Source organism: Herpailurus yagouaroundi, unplaced genomic scaffold, assembly GCF_014898765.1.
Source record: "Herpailurus yagouaroundi ecotype Mexico unplaced genomic scaffold, PumYag 161, whole genome shotgun sequence".
Taxonomy (NCBI): Eukaryota; Metazoa; Chordata; class Mammalia; order Carnivora; family Felidae; genus Herpailurus; species Herpailurus yagouaroundi.
This window is the reverse complement of record NW_024412402.1, coordinates 11,739,540-11,748,135: the sequence shown is the minus strand read 5'-3', so window position 1 is coordinate 11,748,135 and position 8,596 is coordinate 11,739,540.

The following is an 8,596-nucleotide window of genomic DNA, read 5'->3' as shown; positions in this document are numbered from 1 at the left end:
TTATTCACTGGCCTCCTTACCTGGGAGGACAGTGTCTGAACAGGGAACATGTAGCTGAGGGCCTTGTCCTCTCTCCCGGTGTGAGTGCACTGGGGCCTGGATGCTCTCCTAGCTTCCAACTCGCTTACTCTCCAGATTGGCCCTGACAGGTACATGTTTTTAACACCAGCGCCAAGTGAAGCTTCCAAGATCCTCTACGCAAGCCATATCAGGCGCCCGCCTGCTGGGTGCAAGGGTGCCTAGGGGGCACAGGGTCCGGCCTGTGTTCCCTCTCGGGTCCTTTGGCCTCTCGCACGCCAAGACCCCTGCCTGCAGCTGCCCTGCTCCTGCTTCTGTAGGCTCTCAACCAGCCAGCCTCGGCAGCCTGGGGTGGAGAAGATCCGGGCAGACCTGAGGGTGGGGCCTCGGGTCCCTGGACCTGCCCGGGCCCTGGCCTCTGCAGCTCTCCTCTTTCCAAGGCTGGGATTTCTCACTGCACTCCCCCCTCCCTTCCTCCCACCTGCAGGCTCTGCCCCAGGCCCGGGGCTGGCTGTAGGACTGGCAGATCTTAGCAGTTCCGGCTTGAAGCTCTGGGTTTCACCATTGTGGTCCGGTTTCACAGCGTCGGTCTGCAAGGCTCTGGGGACAGATAATGCAGGGTCTGTTTTGTTCCTGGCGTTCTAGGCCTTATCACGCTAGGGTCCCTGATACTCCGGTCTCTCCAGGCCTGGGCCTCTGCCCACAGAGTCTCACACCTCCTCCTTGGGGCTGGGATCTGGCTGCCAGCGCCAGGCCGCCCCGAGGCTGCCTGCTGCCCCCTCCATCATTCTGCCCGCCTGTCAGGGTACCAGCTACTTACTCAATCCTGGGTGCGCTCTATCCATAGTAGTCATGCTTGTGATCACCGGCCTAAAGATTGCACGTCTGCCTGGCTGGGCTCCTGCAGCCGGCTGTGACACTCAACCTCTCTCCCACCCCGGGGGCGGCCAAGCCCCTGACCCCAACCCTGCCCCACTGCCTGGTGCAGCTGCAGAGAATGCTGTCCTAGAATCCCTCTCCCCTTTTCCTTATGCCTGTGTGGGGGAAAGGCCTCCAGGAAGGATGGAGAGGAGGACCATAGTCCTGGCCCCGGCCACAGAGACTCCTCTCCGCGAGTCCCACCCTCTGGGTCAGATTCCTTTCCTCCTGGCATCAGACAAGGTGACAGAGGTGAGCCTGGGCCCAAATCAAGCCAGCGCCACCGCGAATTCGTCCCTCTGTACCTCCCCCCCCACCCCCCGAGCTGACCCGTGGTCGCCCGCGTGCCTGGCTGTGTCTTTCAGACCCTCCGCGTGTCTCCTTCTCTGCTCCGCTCGTCTCCCCCCTCTGCCGTCTCTGTCTCTCCTACGTCGCTATGTTGTCAAGTATTTCCACCGTCAGCACTTGTCGAGTCGAAAGTTCTACCACTTGTGCAGTGAGCCGCGTGGGCAGGCTGGGTAATGTCTGTTTTACCCTCTCTGTAATGAATCCCATCTTCTTCTCTTCGCGGTGATGGTTATTGATTCTGTCTTGACACCTTGGTTTGTTTTCTGCCGGCTCCTGCCTTCCCTTCATCTTGCTGTGGCCATTTCTCCTCTCTTATCTGTAATTTCCTCTCTTGTTACGGCTGCCTCCCTCCTGGGCTGGTGTGGCACCGGTGCTGGGGGTTTTGTGTAAACTTGGGAGTACAGCTCTGTCGGCCCTTCTTTCTCTGAGGCACTGGGTTTGGGTGGTGGCCGGGAGCAGGTGAATAATGACGGGCGTGGGGGACAGAGAAGAAAGCGGAGCCGGGCCCTCCTGGTGTGGCTTGTTCCAAAACAGAGCTTGGGCCAGGCTGGACCTCCCCTGCTCGGGAACCTCCTGTAGCTCCCCTGGACCCACCCACAAAGGATGAGATGCTTAGCTGGCGGTGAAGACCTTCACAACCTCATCCTGACCCGCGTTCCCGGCCTCATCTCTCAGAAGCACAGACTCCACACTCCAGACACATCAGACTGGCGCTTACTATTCCCTTCCACTCCCTCGGCCTTTGCTCATGCTGTTCTCCCCACCCCTTTTCCCCTTCTCCACCTCTCGCTCAAGGCCCAACTCAAATGTTCTCACTTCTCAGAGGCCACCCGTGGCAGCCCCCTTCTGGAGGCAGAGAGAAGTTTTCTCTCCACTGGGATCCTACGATTCTTTGTTTCAAAATGGTAGCCCTTTGCCTACCTGGCTCATCTAGAACGAGCTGGGTCGTGCTCCTCTAGCAAGTCCTCGGGAAAAGTATGTTGGGTAGAGATGAATGGAGTCTTCTGGGTCATGGCAAATACCCCTCCAGGGAGGGAGGTCCCAAAGTGGGGACAGTTTCAGCAGGCACTAAGCTTGCTGAGGCACAGACATGGACCATGGAGATTTAGCCAAGTCTGGAGCCGGGGTCTGGGCACACCTCCAGGTACCCTGACACAGAGGTTCCCCAGGAACCAACCCGCTCTCTCTGCCGGGGGCGCTGCCTCTGGCTGGGCCCTGGAGCCAGAGGCGGCACATGGTCAATGCTGGGCACTGTGCAACTTCCCCGGGATCTTGGCCATGGAGTGCGGAGAAGATGAGCCAAATAGAAGGGGCGAGGAAGGACTCAGACCCAGGGTCCCTGAAGTCAAAGCCACGGACTTCCTCCGTGCCTGCTGCCCGGCACAAGCGCAGGACCTCGGGGCCTGGAGTCGGCCCGCCTCCTTCCATTGTTTCTGCCCTCCCCCACCCCCCTTGGGGCTGGCTGTTCAGCACATCCTTCCAGGTGCTATTTAAGCAGCTGTTTCTAGCAAGCATGAGCATTCCAGGCATTAACAAGTGCAGCATTTTGGAGGGTGGGCTTGTGATCACCCCAGACAAGGGTTCACCTAGGAGGCAAAGGAGGCAGAATTTAGGGTCCGCGAACCACTTTAGGGCATTTCAACCAGACCGGGAAGGGTAAAAGACACGTCGCCTCTACTCCCAGGCCTCAGACCCTTGTGGGTGGAGCTCCAGGAGTGTGCCTTGGTCAGTGGCCCCTAGGAGATGTCTGGCAGGTGCCTGGAAAGCTTGTGGGGTTCATCACGGTATCGGGAGGACAAGACACTGGAAGGAAGGAATGATCATTTCCTGAGCCTGACTATATGTCACATACTATATGTCACTCTGTCAAGGGCAGAGTAGGGTCGGGATGCTCACTCTCTTTGGCAGATAAGGAAGCTGAGGCTGAGAGGGCAAGGCTGTTTGTTCAAAGTCACACAGCTGGCAGATGACTCAGGTGGGATCCAATCCCAGATCTTTCAGACTCTGAGGTCAGTGCTCTTTCTGCCATCTCCATACCCTAGGCTCCCCCGTCCTGGGAGAAGCCTTCATCCTGATGCCAGCCCTACCCTAAGCATCTTCTCGTCCTTGCTGCAATGCCCAGATTCTAAGATGGCCCCACCGTTGCTCTTGGAATTAGGCCCTAGCATAGTCCGCTCCCACGCGGAAGCAGGCCGCACTCTGTGTCCAGTGGAACATACTGGGAGTGACAGCATGGGACTTTCATGGTCAGGTCCTGAAAGGCACCACAACTTCTGCCTCGGTCTCTTGGCTTGCCTGTTCTGGGGTAAGCGGCCGCCATACTAGGAGGCTACTCAGCCCCACGGAGAGCGTGCCTAAGAGGAACCAACTTGCCAGCCATGCGAGAGCCACCTTAGAAGTGGGGCCCCAGCCCCGGTCCAGCCTTCGGATGACAGCAGGCCAGCAGCATCCTGACTGCAACCCCACGAGAGACCCTGGCCACTACCCAACCAGGCTGTTTCTGAGGGCCAGACACTGGGAGAGATAATAAATGATTAGTGTCATTTCAAGTCACTAAGTTTTGGAGTGATTTATTGCCCAGCAACAGATAACTAATACATCCGCCGTCCTCAGCACAAAGGGCACTAATGTGTTCAGAGCCTCCTACACAGATCCCTCGGGCTGAGGGCTGGATAGTCTTTGGTTTCTTCCCCTGAAAGTAGAAAACGCCCTGAAGTGGGCACAAAGCCAGAGACCCTCTGCCCAGGCATCCTTCGGTCCAGAGGCATTTTCCTCCTCTTAGAGAGGGACAAGGACCCCTCTCTCCCCGAGAGCTCAGAAGAACACCCTGCCCAGTGCCCCGGCTTTGGGGTGAGACAAGAGGAAGGTGAAATCGTCTCTCAGACCTCATCAGAAAATGTCTCTTTCCCTCCTTAATGAAGATAAATCCCAGCATCTGACGAGGACACCAAATAGATACAAATGAACCGGCAGTGCTATCAGATGGATGTGTCTTCTCAAGACCTACAGCCGATGGCACGTAGATTCCTGTCCCCTGCGGACATCCAGCCCACAGTCCCTGGAGGGGTCCCAGAGAGCTCTGGGTGGCACTTTCCTCTTGAGAAGCCTGGGGCCGTCTTGAAGAAGAGAGAGCCTCTCTGCCCTGGCTTCTCCAGTTTCTAGCTGGAGCCCTAAGAGTGGTCTTGGGGGGGCGTCTTGTCACCCAGCACGATCCCAGACTCGAAGGCTGCAGGATGGGCGCCCAGCCCGGCGTGCTGTTAGGTTTCCATAGACTCCACCAGGCAAACAAGGCCCACATCACTGCCTTGACTGCCTCTTCCTCTCCAGTGGGGGCCAGATAAAGAAGACTTATTTTTAGGTTGGTGTATTTTATTCTTATTTGCAAAGCTGCCTTAGAGAGAAACCATCTGACTGGTTTATTACCTTCTGATTTGTTATTAACTCCTTTATCCCTCTGCTGTTACGTGTTGACAGTGCGTGTCTGTTGTGTGATGGGCCCCCGCGGGGTGTGAGTTGGGGGCGCCTGGGTGGCTGGAGACCCTACCTCAGCTTGCAAGGGGAGCACAGGCTATTTCTGGCTCTCAGGCTTTTCCGAACGAGAAGCTGGAAGCTCCAGGGGAAAAGAGACCCCATCTCCCTTCGTCTCAAAGCAGAGAGATGCACTCTGTACCCCTGCTCTTGTATCAAAGGGCCCCCGTGCCCTCCTGCGCGCTCACTCCCCTGGCCCCGTGCTCAGCATCTGGCTCCTTATTTACTCGGCCTGGTTTCTTTGCTTTCCGTGCACCAACCAACGTGTTGTTTATCCTTGTTCAGGCCCGTCCTCGGATCGTGCTCGTTCGCTAGCCATTCGCTCTGCCAAGGAACACGCCACGGCTGGCAAGAAGTCCGTCCCTTGCTGACATTTTCCATCGCGGCACCAGCATCCCTGCAAACACCCGACTGTCCTGGGAGAGGCAAAGGGAGCTGCCTGCCTCGTTCCCCAGGGTGTCCAGGCAAGGGCACCCCCCTCAGTCTTCTGTCACCACCGTGGGTATTTCTGCAGTCCTGCCGGCCAGCAGGAAGCCAGAGGGGCTGAGTGTGCCGCCCGGCCCCGGGGGTTGAGCAGGGCCCCGGCTGTGGGGAGAATCTCGGCTTGGTCACTCCCGGCCTCAGGACCTCGGTGTCATCCTCTGAGAAGCAAGTGTTAACCTCCCGCAGGGAGGAGCAAGGGAAGACAAGAGACAGCTACCAAACAGCGGTTTTGTGACGGAGGGCAGCGGACGGCGATGACGAGGTCGCCGCTGAGCCGGAGCGGGCCCCGTCTGCGCTGAGAACCTGGGGAAGAAGCCGGGAATCCTGCAGAAAAAGCGGCTCACCTGGACGACACGGGGAACCGTCGATGGCACCTCCACCCGGGACAGGGCGGAGTCTCTTAGAACAAGTATCATCCCAAGACCTCTAGTTCCAACCCGGCAGACAGCTGGTTGCCAGAGGCCATCCCGCCCACCGGGGGAACCCACGCCCTTGACTTTCCATTACGTCCACTTGGCCTCTTCAGGCCGCATCAGCCCAATTCACAGGCAGCGAACCAAGGCTGGTAGAGGCACGGCCGCTCTTCAGAGACCCCATCAGCGGGAGCGAAATGAGGGCGGAGCCCCCCCCAAAGCCAGAGTGCGTCCCCAGACTACTTTCTGGAGGCCCCTCCCACACCAAGCGGCCGCGGTGCAAAGATGGGGTCATCTAAACAGTCATCAGCATCTGGGAATGTCCCCAGAAGAGAGCCATTCCCAGCCCTTTGGCTTCCTTCCTGCGCTGAATGCCGTGGGCAGTTTCCCTAAGAGCCTATACCTGCCACATATCTCCTCCTGCTGGTGGGGGAGGAAGGAGGTGATGGGCATGGTGGGGGTGCAGGTCAGCGGAGGGGGTGCAGAGAAGTGACCCTGGAAGGAGAAGGAATGTGCCTCTACCAAGGTGCTCTGGGCAGGGCGGGGGGTGGGGGGGGGGGTTAGGCAGAATCCAGGAGGCCTGGGAGGAGGTGGTGACTCTTCCCCTAAGTCCCCCACCCCCCACCCCCTCTTCCTCCAGCAGGACTAGATGGGCCAGCAAGATGGGCCTCTTGGATTTGAGGGCTCTGGGGCTCCCAAGAAGGGCCTCTGGCACACAAAGGAGGTGGGAAAGTACTCCCAGCTAGGTCTGGGAATTGGATTGGGAAGGGGGAGGTGATAGGGGCAGAGGGAGAGGAAGAGAGAAAGAGGGATGGAGGTCGAAGCTGGGGCTGGGGAGAGGCCATGCCCATCTCTGGTTCTGGCCCCGGACAGGGAGAGACACAGGCACCTCAGATTCCCAAAGCGGCAGCACTTGAGATGGAGCACAGCGTGTCGTCACTGCCCCTCAAGCCCAGGCAAATTCCTGAGATGCCTAAAGGTGATCGGCCCTGGGTATGGTGCCTCCTGTGCCCTGTCACCGGCCCCTTTGGCCCTGTGGGGGTGGGCAGGACATAATGCAGGCCCTTTTGCAAGGGAAGACACTGAAGTCCAAGTGGCAAAGTGTCTTCCCCGAGGTGGCCTAGATATTCCTGCCTTTTCTATTTGTTATTCTGATTCCCCTCCAATTTAGCAAACGACTGGAGGGGGCTTATAGTAAAATGTATGCTCATAATAAAGTGCTTGGGATTCATGTTTTTCTACAGATATCTGGTGCTCTCTGTGTGCCTGAGGTCGTTCTAGACTGAAGTGGGAACAAAGAAAGATAGACGCCTCCCCCTCCCCCGTTCCCATGGAGCTTAGATCTGGCCCATTAGCACCTTGTGATAAGCACTCTGAAGGAGATGAGGGTAAGCGGTCATAACCACAGGAAGCATGACTTGGAGAGGTGGTTAGGGAAGTCTTCTCCAAGGAGGTGGCCTTCAAGCAGGTGCAAAGGCCCTAAGCAAACTTGCATTTGGCGTGGTCACATCCCACGCAGAGAAGGCCGGTGCCGCCCCAGTGGACAGAACAGTGCAAGATGAGAGAGGGAGGAAGGGCCCCCTCGGAGGCCTCCACGGGAAGGAGTTAGAGTAAACTTAGCAGGATAGAAGCCACCAAGGGGTGGAGATGGGACGAGCGGCATGATCCCATGGGCCCCTTAGAGGGATCCTTCGGGCTGCCTTGGGAAGAATGGGCTGTCCGGAGGCAAGAGTGGAAGCAACTTCTGTTGTCCAGATGAGAGATGGCGATGTTGAGACTAAGAAAGGCAGTGGAGACAAAAGAGGAAATCAAAAGTGGGGTGAGAGAGGGAGGCGAAGCAAAGCACTCAACTCGAGTTCTGAGCGCTGTCCTGACCGGGCATGGCCCTGAGCCCTGGCCGCCTGGCCAGGGAATTGTGATGCTTGGAAGAAAACAAGATGGCAGTCTTGGGGGGGCCTGGGTTCCTACAGAGGAAGGGCTGGGGAGAGAATGCAAGGAGAACTCTCACAGCAGCAGCCCCTGGACGGCAACTCAAATGTGGGGACCATGAGCAGAAAAGAGACCCTGCTGGAGAGAAGCCATCAAAGAGGGTCAACTGACGAGGGACACCCTGTGGCTGCTCCTCCGGAGATCAGTGCTTTGAATCACCTGTTGCTGAAGAATAACTCAATTTTGCATTACAGGAAGGACCAAAGAAGCATGATATAAAGCAAGATGGCATGCAGACAGCACCCCCAGACCCACAGACGTCCCCAATCAATTGTGCCAGTCTTGCCGCTGAGCCCAGGCTCAGCAGGTTGTCTTTGTCAACACAGGCTACCAGGCAGCTATCCCCCCTGGGCTTGTGACGGCACAGAGTTAACCTCCTCATCACTGCGCCCAGTGCAGAGAAGTGAGCCCCAAGCTTGGAGTCCAAGAGACTTGGGGCTTAGCTCTGCTTTTGTCCGTGGACAATTTGTTTAGCCTCTTCGGACCTCAGTTTCCAGTCTGTTCAAGGGCGTTCTTCTTCCCGTGTCATGTATTTGCAGAGAGGACTAAATTCGATCATGTTGGAAAACTGTTAGCCTGGTGTCCGGTAAAGGGAGGCATCGGCGTTTAAAAAAAAAAAAAAAGATAGTCCCCCTCTGCTCTACCTACGTTTCTCCTCCCAAATGCGCATGCACACACACACACACACGCACACACACACGCACACACACACACATACACACACACACTCAAGGCATAAGAGGATAGAAAAATTTATCCTAACAGCTGGTACCTGAATTGATCTTAGGGAGGGACGTCTCTTTTGTTCAGGAAATTACCTTGATAAGTCTCCAAGGATATGGATTAACACAAGTCAAGGAAACAAAAAGACGGCTGAACAGTTCTGCATTAAAATTGAG